The 12,034-nt window shown below is 36.9% G+C and overlaps 1 protein-coding gene and 1 pseudogene across 12 annotated transcripts in view; one reads left to right on the top strand and one right to left on the bottom strand.

The window, feature by feature from the left end:
- ERC1 (ELKS/RAB6-interacting/CAST family member 1) overlaps positions 1 to 12,034 on the top strand; it is a 558,216-nt gene that overhangs the window by 484,538 nt on the left and 61,644 nt on the right. The window lies entirely within an intron of this gene.
- LOC131838374 (small ribosomal subunit protein eS26-like) lies at positions 6,703 to 7,050 on the bottom strand (annotated as a pseudogene).

The following is a 12,034-nucleotide window of genomic DNA, read 5'->3' as shown; positions in this document are numbered from 1 at the left end:
CTAGTTTGAGACAGTTATGGATAAAGCTAATATGAACATTCTTATACATGTCTTTTGGTGGACATATGCTTTTATTTCTTTGGGTAACTACCTACAAATGGACTTGCCTTAGTATTATATGTTGAGTTTTATAAGAAACTGCTACTTTTTCAAAGTGATAGTATCATTTTATGCTCCCACCAGCAACAGATGAGAGTTGTGGTACTCCATATCCTTCTAAACATTTGATACTTTCCATCTTTTTAATTTTGACCATTTTTAGGCTATGGAAAGGTATTTCATTGTGGTTTTCATTTTAATGCTGCCACTGACAAAGTGATGAACACTGTCATGTGTTGACTGGCTATTTGTATGACTTCCTGAAGTATCTGAAGAAAGTACTTCTGTCCTTTCTGAAGTATCTGCTCAAATTTGTGTTTTTAATTGAATTTTATCTTATTAAGTTGTAGGCATTCTTCATATGGCCTAGATACCAGTCGTTTTTGAGATAAATATTTTGCAAATATTTTCTCCTAATCTGTGGCTTGTGTATTCAGTTATTTTAATGGTGTTTTTTCATTATCAAAAGTCTTTAATTTATTCAAGTCTTATTTATCAGTTCTTTTTAAAGATTTTACTTATTTATTTGACAGAGATCACAAGTAGGCAGAGGCAGGCAGAGAGAGAGGGAGCGAGGGAGGCAGGCACCCTGCCAAGCAGAGAGCCCAACGCGGGGCTCAATCCCAGGACCCCAGAACCACAACCCAAGCTGAAGGCAGAGGCTCCACTGAGCCACCTAGGCGCCCCTATTTATCAGTTTTTAATGGTTATTGCTTTCTGCCTTCTAAGAAACTTTTGCATAACGCATAGAGCTTAAATATTACCCTGGTGGGTTTTTTTTTCCTTTTTCCTTTATTGTTTTGCTTCCACATTTAGTTCTGTAATCCATCTCAAATTTATTCTAGTGTATTTTAAGTTAGGGGTCAACGTTCTTTTTTCCTGTACACCTTTGTAAAATAAAAAATCGAAGATGTAAATATGTATCTATGTTTGTGCCTTCTATTTTTTTCATTATTTAATTTGTTGATCTGTATTACCACACTGTCTCAACTACTATAGTTTTGCAATTTGTTAAAGTCTGGTAGTGTAAGTCTTTCAAATTGTTAAGCTTTTTAAAGATGTTTTAGTGATTTCAGGTTGTTTGCATTTTCATATAAATTTCAGTTTGTCAGTTGATTTTTTTAAAGATTTTATTTATTTCTAGAAAGCGAGCATAGCAGGAGGAATGGCAGGCAGAGGGAGAAACAGACTCCCTGCTGAGCAAGGAGCCAGATGCAAGACTCTGTCCCCAGACCCTGGGGTCATGACCTGACCTGAAGGCAGATGCTTAACTGACTGAGCCTCCCAAGGGGAGTCAATTTCTATGACAGTTTGTCATTTTCTATGACAAATCCTGCAGGAGGGGTATAGAGATTGCATTGATTTTGTAAACCAATTTGGGGACAGTTAACGTCTTACCACTATTAAGTCTTTAAAATCATAAACATACTGTTTCTCCATTTAATTAGATCTTCTTTGGGGTGCCTGAGTGGCTCAGTTGGTTAAACGTCTGCCTTCAGCTCAGGTCATGATCCCAAGGTTCTGGGATCATGCCCCGCATCGGGCTCCCTGCTCAGCAGGGTCTGCTTCTTCCTCTCCTTCTGCTGCTCCCCCGGTTTGTGCTCTCTCTCTCTCTGTCAAATAAATAAATAAAATCTTTTTTAAAAAATTAGATTTTTAACTTTTTTAAAAAGCATTTTATTTATTTATTTGACAGAGAGGGACTGATCACAAGCAGGCAGAGAGGCAGGTGGGGGATAGGGGGAGGGAAGCAGGCTCCCCACTGAACAGAGAGCCCGATGTGGGGCTCAATCCCAGGACCCTGAGATCATGACCTGAGCCAAAGGCAGAGGCTTGACCCACTGAGCCACCCAGGTGCCCCAGATCTTTAACTTTTATCTACAGTGTTTTATTTCAGTTGTTTGCTGCTAATATATAAAAACACAAGTACCTGGAAGTACCTTACAACATTGCCAACTTTTTTCCTAGTAGTTTTGTTATTATTTAAAAATCTCTTCTCTTTTTCCTGAAGATTTGCAAAAGTGTCTAGTTTCAGATTTGGGAGTTTTTTCCTAGGTTGTATGGTTATAGATTTCTAGGTTGATTCCATTGTGATCAGAAAATATACTTTATATTATTTTAATATTTTACATTTTCTGAGGCTTATGTTTTGACCTAGAATATCATCCATTTTGGTGCACATACTTTATCTCCTGAAAGGAATGGTATTGTTTAGCTGTTACATACAGTATTCTATAAATATCAGGTAGGTCCAGGTGGTTGATAAAGTTGTTCAGATATTCCATGACTTTACTATAAAACTTATAGGGTGGGGGAGTCCAGTCTATTAGTTGCTGAGAAAGAAATACTAAGATCTTTGAGTATAATTGGAATTTTCTATTCATCCTTTGAATTCTTCAATTTTTGCTTCATGTATTTGGAAGCTGTTATTATTTGTATAACCATTTATGAGTGTTTCATACTCTTGCTAAACTTCTTATCATTAGGAAATATCTTTATTTCTAGGAATGCTCTCAAAATTATTTTACTAGTCTTAAATCAATAAGGAGCAATATAAAGTGACACTAGAGGTCATTTAAATGTTGTCTGGCAAATAATAGGCATTCAATGAATATTTCTTGAATATTGACTTTCTCCAGCTTTTTTTTCTCAAGATTACTATTAACTATTTATGGTCTTTCATGGTTCCATACATATTTAAAGATTATTTATTTCTATGGAAAATGTCTTTGGAAATCAATAAGGATTACACTGAATCCTAGATTAGATTACTTCATGTAATATGGACATTTTAACAATGTTAATTCTTCCAATTCATGAACGTGGAATATCTTTCCATATATTTGTGTCTTCTGTAGTTTCTTTCATTAATGTCTTACAGTATTCAGTATACAGGTCTTATACCACCTTGGTTAAATTTGTTCCTAGGTATTTTATTCTTTTTGATGTAATTGTAAACAGAATGGGCTCCTTAATTTCTCTTTCTGATAGTTTATTGTTAGTATATAGAGACACAAAAGGGTTTTGTGTATTGATTTTATATCCTACAGCTTTATAGAATTCATTTATTAGATGTAACAGTTTTTGGTACAGCCTTTAAGGTTCTCTGTGTCTAATGTTATGTCATCTGCACATAGTGACAGATTTACATCTTCCTTTCTGATTTGGATGGATTTTATATCTTTTCCTTGCTCAATTGTTCTGGCTAGGACTTCAATACTTTGGTGGAGAAGTGTGGTAAGAAGGGAGTTGAGGGAAATTGGAGGGGGAGATGAACCATGAGAGACTATGGATTCTGAAAAACAATCTGAGGGTTTCAAAGGGGCGGGGGGTGGGAAGTTGGGTGAGCCTGGTGGTGGGTATTATAGAGGGCACGTATTGCTTGGAGCACTGGGTGTGGTGCATAAACAATGAATTCTGGCACACTGAAAAGAAATCTAAAATTTTTTTTAAAAATCACAAGAATTAAAAAAAAAAAAAAATAGACATTCTTATTGTGTCCTGATCTTAGAGTAAGCACTCCCATTTTTTGGTCGCTGAATATGTTAACTGTGGGCTTGTCGTATACGACCTTTATTATATTAAGGTATGTTCCATCTATAAATGGATGTTTAATTTTGTCAAATGCTTTTTCTGCATCTTGAGATAATCATGTGATTTTTATCCTTCATTTTGTTAGTGTGATGTATTGTGTTGACTAATTTTGCAAATGTTAAAGCATCCTTGCATCATTGGAATAAATTGCAATCAGGGGTGTGATCAGGATCCTTTTATTGTATTGTTGAATTCAGTTTGTGAATATTTTCTTTGAGTATTTTTATGTCCATATTCATCAAGGATATTGGCCTGTAATTATTTTTTCCTGTGACATTTTTTTCTGTTTGTTTTTTTTTTTTTTTTAATCATAAAAAGAGTTTGGAAGAGATCCCACTCTTCTGGCTCTTCTGGTGTTTTTGTTTTTGTTTTTTTTTAAGAGTTAGAGAAGAATTCCTGTTGATTCTTTAAATGTTTGGTAGAATTCACCAGTGAAACTATCTGGTCCAGGGCTTTTCTGTTTGGAGAGGGTTTGATTATTGATTCAGTCTCCTTACTCAATAATGGTGTGTTTCGGTTTTCTGTTTCTTCATGATTCAAGCTTAGTATTTTGTATGTTTATAGAAATTTATCATTATCTTCTAGGTTGTCTATTTTTTTGGCACGTAATTGTGCCCAGTAGTCTCATGATCCTTGGTATTTCTGTGGTATCAGTTATAACATCTCTTTTATTTCTGATTTTATTTATTTGAATCCTCTCTTCTTTTTTTCTTGGAAAGTCTAGCTATTATTTGTCAATTTTGTTTACCTTTTCAAAAAAACAATTCTTAGTTTATTGAATTTTTTTCTATTATCTTTTTAGTTTCTGTTTCATTTATTTCTGCTCTGATCTTTGGTATCCTCCCTCTACTGACTTTGGACTTTATTTGTCCTTTTTTTAGTTCCTTGAGGTGTAAAGTTAGATTGTTTACTTGAGATTTTTCTTGTTTTTTGAGGTTAGACATATATTGCTATGAACTTCCTTTAGGTTGGTTTTGACATTTTAAACAGAAATAAAGCAAACACTGAAGTAGTCACCTGTGATTTTCTTTATGGACCATCTGCTGAAACATTGGTCTTGAGAAGAGCTGATGATGTATGTACTCTGCAAGTCAATAGTAACTCACTAACTCATAGCCAGGGAAAATACTAGTATGGCTCGGGACCTCAAGAAGCTTATACTTGAATCTTTAAAACCTAAGAATTTTTTTTTTTTGTCTTTTCTTTCTGTTCATTTGGTTGTTAATCTTTTTAGCTTTGGAATGGCACTTTGCTGCTTAGACTAGAAGAGAGCTAGGATTCTTGGCTGCCAGGACCTGTTACTTTCACATTTGTATTTCTGTTATATAAAGGGTGTGTGTGTGTGATTTTGTCAATTCACTGGTGCTGGATTGTGCTTAATAGCTAAGAGAATACTTTTGGGTATGTGATTTTGGTATATCTCTTGTGGAGATAGTAATATTTTCCTGCAGCAGTGGGTGGTATCCTTTTCTACTTTCTGCTTTCCTCTTTTCCCCAAACTCGTAAGAGTCCTGATGAACAGAGTGGAGAAACAAGCATTGTGCACCAGCATTCTCACCAGCCTCACCAGATCCTGAATCTTTTACTCACCTAAGAGAGGTGTCGGTCATCTATACCTATTCAGCCTTATCTCACAGCAAGAAGTAAGAAGAAAAAATTGGTTACAAAAATAATTATTCCTCTATGAACAAAGGTCTCATGCACATCCTCCTTGATTTATTTGGGCTTTCCAGAATAACTAAGGGACCATGTTGATCTGTTTATCTGACTTGGACAGGGGGCTTTTAGCTTTTAGTACAGCCTTCCAACTGCCAAAGTTGTTTTTCTCTGATAGACTTACTATTAGGATCAACTATCATTTTTCTGGCCATAATGCACTGAGCTATTAAATTCCTCAAAATTCAAATATGTCTGTTTTTCTGTTTCACATGAACTGTCCAAGAAAAATGTAGACAGCTGTTTGATATAATTAAAAAAACATTGAATGAAGGTCAGAGATTTCAAGTAAGTCATTAACCTCTTAGAACCTCAGTTTATTCATCTCTAAAACGAGTGTGATGATAACTATCCTATTCTCTTAAGGCAGGATAATGAATGTGAAAGTTGTAAATCCGTAATTTGCTATGCAAACAATAGGTGTTATTTGGTGACCTACACACAGCCAGCACTCACTTCTGTATAGCTTCTGTGTGGTACTTGAAATATAATACAGGCAGTCTTTATTTTTAGTTTTAGAACATTTTTAATGGATACATCAAAGGAATGCTGATGAGAGCAGAATATAATTGTTCGTTGCCAAATCTCTGTATTTTTAACACCAACATTCTGTATTTTTAAGGTTAGTCACTCTTCCTAAGAAAATCAACATTTTATGAAGCCCATGCTTTGTGATAGCTTACAAATATTCTCAGAATTCTAGGACCTTTGCTCTAGGCCACAGTTTTTGCCAAATTCAGGCTATAACTATGTTATGTGCTTTGTGGATTATAATCATTGATACAGTAAGATAAAGTAGTGCATACTAATGAGATTTGAAAGTTCTATCAACATTATTGTAGAAATAGAATGCGGCTTCTATTTCCTAATGATAATCATGCCCTGTTTTTTTCACCATCTTTTGTCTGCCTTTGTAATTCTTAATTCAACTTACCATTCTCTTTTCCTTCATAATTTAGGATGGTCTGTGACTGAACCAGATTTTATCTTCTTTTTTTTTTTAAGATTTTATTTATTTATTTGACAGAGATCGCAAGTAGGCAGAGAGGCAGACAGAGAGAGAGAGGAGGAAGCAGGCTCCCTGCTGAGCAGAGAGCCTGATGCGGGGCTCGATCCCATCACCCTGGGATTGGGATCATGACCTGAGCTGAAGGCAGAGGCTTTAACCCATTGAGCCACCCAGGTGCCCCAGATTTTATTTTCTTTATCTTTTTCTTTTAAATATAATTTCTTTTTTTTTTTTCTTTTTTTCCCCAGAGGATAGCTTTTTTTCAGCCTTAAAAACTCAGCTCCTTACATTGGCTTTGGCAGAGGTGATGGGGCAGCTCCTGTAGGTCTAAATCATGGTTGAAGGTGTTTGGTTCTTCTGGGCTTCACAAAAATCATCCCTGACTACCTTGCTGTGAATGGCACAATTCCTGCAGTAATGTAGTTTCACTGACAGCTTGAGAAACATAAAGGTGTCAAAGACCCTTGCTTCAGAGATGTCCCGATGCTGCGTCCTCTACTGTGTTTCAGACAATGAATGTCTTAATGGCCTATTCCTCAGGTACATATCAGGCACAGTTAGTGCTATAAATAAGCTGCACATGGTTGACAGCACTTTTCTTCATGATTATTGTTCCTTCTTTTCTTGGTCATATTGGAAGCAATCACCCAAGAGCTCCACTTTTTCTTATAAAAACATTTTTCCACTGTAGAGGTGTTGTTAGTGTTAGGATTCCTTCGAGATAGCTTCCTCTGCCCTCCTTCTAATAGCCCACTAGGACATTTAGGCTTCTAGAACCCACAACACACTGGTACTCTAGGTGAATTTATACATCTTATTCCCAAAAAGATTTCTCTCATAACTGGTCACCAGCCTAGAAGTAGATACTTCAAACTCCCTTTCACTACTTTTTTTTTTTTTTCTGAAAGCCTAGACAGAGTCTTCCAGAACTGGATTACCATCAAAATAGAGTCATACCCGATTCCATATTCCCATTCCAGATGCAGGAAAGGAGTAGGCTTCACTGTATCTCCTAGATTTATATGTACTGTCTTCTCTCTGCCTGTTGGAATGCACAAATACTGCAGAAATGAGTATGTGAGGACTTCTTTGTATGAAACCTAGATGTCTTGATGCATATCTGAGCTTTTACCTAAGGAAGGGAGATTGAGAAGAGGATTTGTAGTCAAAACCAACCACTTAACTTGGAAAATAGAAAAGGAAAAGAATTACCCATAATCCCACCACCCTGAAGCAATCTCAGTGAATATTTTGTTGTCTCACAGTCAAGTATTACTGTCTTTCTGGTATGTGTTCTTTTTTTTTTTTTTTTTTAAGATTTATTTATTTATTTGACAGAGAGAGATTACAAGTAGGCAGAGAGGCAGGCAGAGAGAGAGAGAGGAGGAAGCAGGCTCCCTGCTGAGCAGAGAGCCCGATGTGGGACTCTATCCCAGGACCCCGAGATCATGACCTGAGCCAAAGGCAGCGGCTCAACCCACTGAGCCACCCAGGCGCCCCTCTGGTATGTGTTCTTGTCATAGCTATGTTACATGCACATTAGTGCACTTAGAAGTTGTTTTTTTTTTTTAACATTTTATTTTATTCATTTGACAGAAGGAGAGAGATCACAAGAAGGTAGAGAGGCAGGCAGAAAGAGAGGGGGAAGCCTGCCTCGGGGCTCAGTCCCAGGACCCTGAGGTCATGAGCCGAGCGGAAGGCAGAAGCTTGACCCAATGAGCCACCCAGATGTCCCAGAAGTTTCTTCTTTCTTAAAAATGTAGTATTACCTCCCACCTGTGAAACTGACAAACTATATTTTCTCTTGCGGTTCTTTATAAGGCCATTGTATTCTTTTTATGGCCTTTTAGCTTGGTGGTAAATAGCATATTTTGTCTTTAGACCTAATTTATTTTTATTTTTTTTAAAGATTTTATTTATTTATTTGACAGAGAGAGAGAGAGATCACAGATAGGCAGAGAGACAGACAGAGAGAGAGATGAGGAGAAGCAGGGTCCCTGCTGAGCAGAGAGCCCTATGCGGGACTCGATCCCAGGCCCCTGGGATCATGACCTGAGCCGAAGGTAGAGGCTTAACCCACTGAGCCACCCAGGCGCCCCTTTAGACCTAATTTAAATGTCACTTGGTAGCTGTGTAATTTCCCACAAATCACTTAACCTCTTCTCTCAGTGTCAGGTTCCTCATTTGTTAAATGGCAATAATAAAACCTGCAGCAAAGGCTATTGTGCAGATTAAATATAATAAAGTATTTAGTGCACTTAGCTCTTTGCTTGGCACATAGGAGGTAATCAATAAATGATAGTGGCAATGACATTTATAGTGGTTGTGATACAACCCTAGAATATTTATGAGATCCACTGATGCTACTGTTTATTATATAGATTACTCCTTTCTTCTAACATTACTTTAATTGCACAAGTAACCCACAATCCTGGCAATTAATTTTTCCTGCAGCAAAATAAATTATTTTATTTCGTGAATCTCTAATTGAATTGTTCCAAGTTCACCAGTACTGCCTGAGAAACAATATAGGTACCTCTCCAAGGCCTCAGGGCATGGGAGGTTAACCACCGGCGTTGTCAGATCTAATTACCTTTCATTAAGTACCCCTGGTGGCAGGTGACTTTTGCTTCTGGAGTTTTCTGACCTGAGGGTGATTTTCAGGCAGTAGTAAGAAGCAGAAGCCACCACCTCTACACTGGTTCTAAAGTAATTCTGAGCTCAATGGAGGCAGAGACCTCTTAGACTATGTGAGAAAATTGTAATTTGCTGGAGAGAACTTTCTCTTAAGTATTCTTAAGACATCATTTATAGTGTTCTGCAGGTATATCCTATGTGTTTGTAGTTTCTCCTGAATAATTTAAGGTGGTATTGTCTTGTGACTCACATGATTTCTCTCTCAGACTCAAAATTACAGTGTTTTAAATGTCTCTGGAATATACGCTCTCAGATCCATTGGTCCTTAGTAATTATGAGTATTTGACTAATGAGGAAAAGCTGTCTTTTTCCTCTTTGGAGTATCATTTGTGATTGAGACATTCTTCCAGGACAATAAAAATAATCTTATACTTTAGGGGCACTGAGTGGCTCAGTTAAGTGGCTGACTCTTAATTTCGGCTCAGGTTATGATCCTCAGGACCCTGGGGTTCATCTCATGTGGTTCTCCACACAGCAGGGAGTCTGCTTGAGGTTTCCTTCGGCCCCTTCCCCCACTAACACTCTCTCTCTCTCTCTCAAATAAATAAATAAATCTTTAAAATATCCTTGTACTTTGTACAAAATAGAATTCTTCACATCTTACTTGATTTTTACAGCCATCTGAAAATGTGGGGGCCCTGCAGAGTTCAATATATATTTATTTGAATGAAAAAGCTGGTGAGTTTTTACCCTAAAGGAAAGTTACATGTTTTGTTTTTTCAGTAGGCTCCAGGCCCAGTATGGGGCTTGATCTCACAACCCCAAGATCAAGAGTTGCATGCTTTACTGACTAAGCGGGGCAAGTGCCCCATAGAGTTGCATGTATTTTATTTAAGGTTTTATGCATTAGTAGTAGATATTTTTAATCTTTTAATTTCCTCATGTACCTTAACAAGTTATTTATCCTATAATCTGACAGCATTCATGTATCAGTTTCTCGGACTGATCTTAGCTCTAGTCAATGTCTGGTGTACCTTCTAGAATATACCATTAAGTTTACCCACATCTACCAGTTAACATATGATAGGATCCCCTTTTAATAGTTTTGGAAGACAGGCCTAGCAGTTGCCTATTAGATCATATTTTTATTTTATGGGGTTATGTTTTGGAGGATATGATTTGAATCACATTTTATCTGAACTATCAAACAACAATCTTGTTACAATAGGGTTCTACATTCTTCCTTTCATTAACTTGTCCTCAGCTTCTCACTAATTTGTTATTTTCTGTACATTCTCTCTGTCTTTAAGATTACTGTCTGTTTTGGGTTAAAGGAATATTTTCTTGGATATAAAAATGTATCATCAACCAAAACAAAAAGAGTCATTCTCTGTTGATGTGTCTTCCCCCTTCCTCCTGATCTGAGGATGACGAGGCTGAAGTTTCCAGCTGGATCTGGCAGTCAGCATTTCTGGGATAAATTAAATGAGCACACTTGATTGAGGTGTAGCTGGACTGTATCACTGTCTTCCTATTATCCTGGGAGATCAAAGCAGAGCACAAAATGGGGCTTAGTCTTTAAAATATTTGAAACAGATGCTGGTTCTTTTTGGTGAAAATTCAGGTTTTAAGGCAAACCACTTGTTAGCAAGACTTCATTTCTTTTCATTGAAAGAATAGTCAACAGTGAACATATACCACTCTTTTCTTCCTCATTTTCAAGACTAGAAACACAAACTTTTTGCATGAGGAGGTATTTGGCAGACCTAGAAAGCACTTGAACTGTATGGGTTCCTTTTCATATAAATATAAAATAAATTATTCAGATTTTGCTTTTGGCATTTGGGGTATTAAATGAAAACATCTTAAATGTTTAAGTTTTCATAGTCATTTTGTTGATGGATCACTATTTAAAATCTAGCATTCATATGGTTGTATCTTCTAGAAATTGAACCAGGATGTTTACCCTCGCTTCATGTTTTAACAAACCAAAACACCCATTCTCTAAAACCTTTATCATTGACATATGGGTCCTAAGTTCATATAGAATAATTCCATAAGTATGGTTTGAGATTTTTATTATTTGGTTAAAACAGACTGAAAATGAGAGAATTTACTCAAAAATACTTCTTGGGCGTCTACTCCCAATCCATAAATACTGCGTTAAGTGTATGGATTTAAATACATCATTCGACACTGTAAAATAAATAGTAAACTACATATTCTCCAACAGAAAAGTTATACAAGGTATAGTGGGAAAACCCAGGCCTCCACAAAGAGGCTCAAGGTTTCACAGAGAAAGTGACCCTTGAGCTGCCTTTTAAAGGAGCAGTTGGCTTTTGCCAAGCAGATATAATTTTAGACAAGGACATAGACATATAAATAGCATAACAAATTTGGTATACTCTTTTTTAATTTTTTTTTAAGATTTCATTTATTCATTTGAGAGAGAGAGATAGACAGTGAGAGAGAACATGAGACGGGAGAAGGTCAGAGGGAGAAGCAGACCTCCCTGCTTACCAGGGAGCCTGATGCGGGTGTGATCCCGGGACTCCAGGACTATGACCTGAGCCAAAGGCAGTGGCTCAACCAACGGAGCCACCCAGGCACCCCCAAATTTGGTATATTCTTAATAGTTCATGATGAATAGTGCTTAAGATGTATTTTAATTATTTGTACATAACCTATTACTCCCAAATTTGGCAGCATAGAAAAACAATAAGCTTTTGTCATTTCCATGGTTTCTGTGGGTCAGGAATTCAGGAACCACTTAGCTGGGTGGTTCTTACTTAGAGTCTGTTATGGGTTACAGTCACTATGTCAGTTGGGACTGCAGTTATCCAAAAACTCGACTGAGAATGGAGCATCCAGTTTCAAGATGGTTCATCCACTGTCCATCTGGTTATTGGTAAGAACCTTCATTTCCTCGCCATATGGATCTAGCCACAAGGTGGCCAAGGTGGCCAGCTTCACCCAAAA

This window comes from Mustela lutreola, chromosome 8 (genome assembly GCF_030435805.1).
Source record: "Mustela lutreola isolate mMusLut2 chromosome 8, mMusLut2.pri, whole genome shotgun sequence".
In the NCBI taxonomy this organism is placed as follows: Eukaryota; Metazoa; Chordata; class Mammalia; order Carnivora; family Mustelidae; genus Mustela; species Mustela lutreola.
Note: the sequence above shows the minus strand (reverse complement) of the source record. Positions and strands in the feature narration are given on the sequence as shown.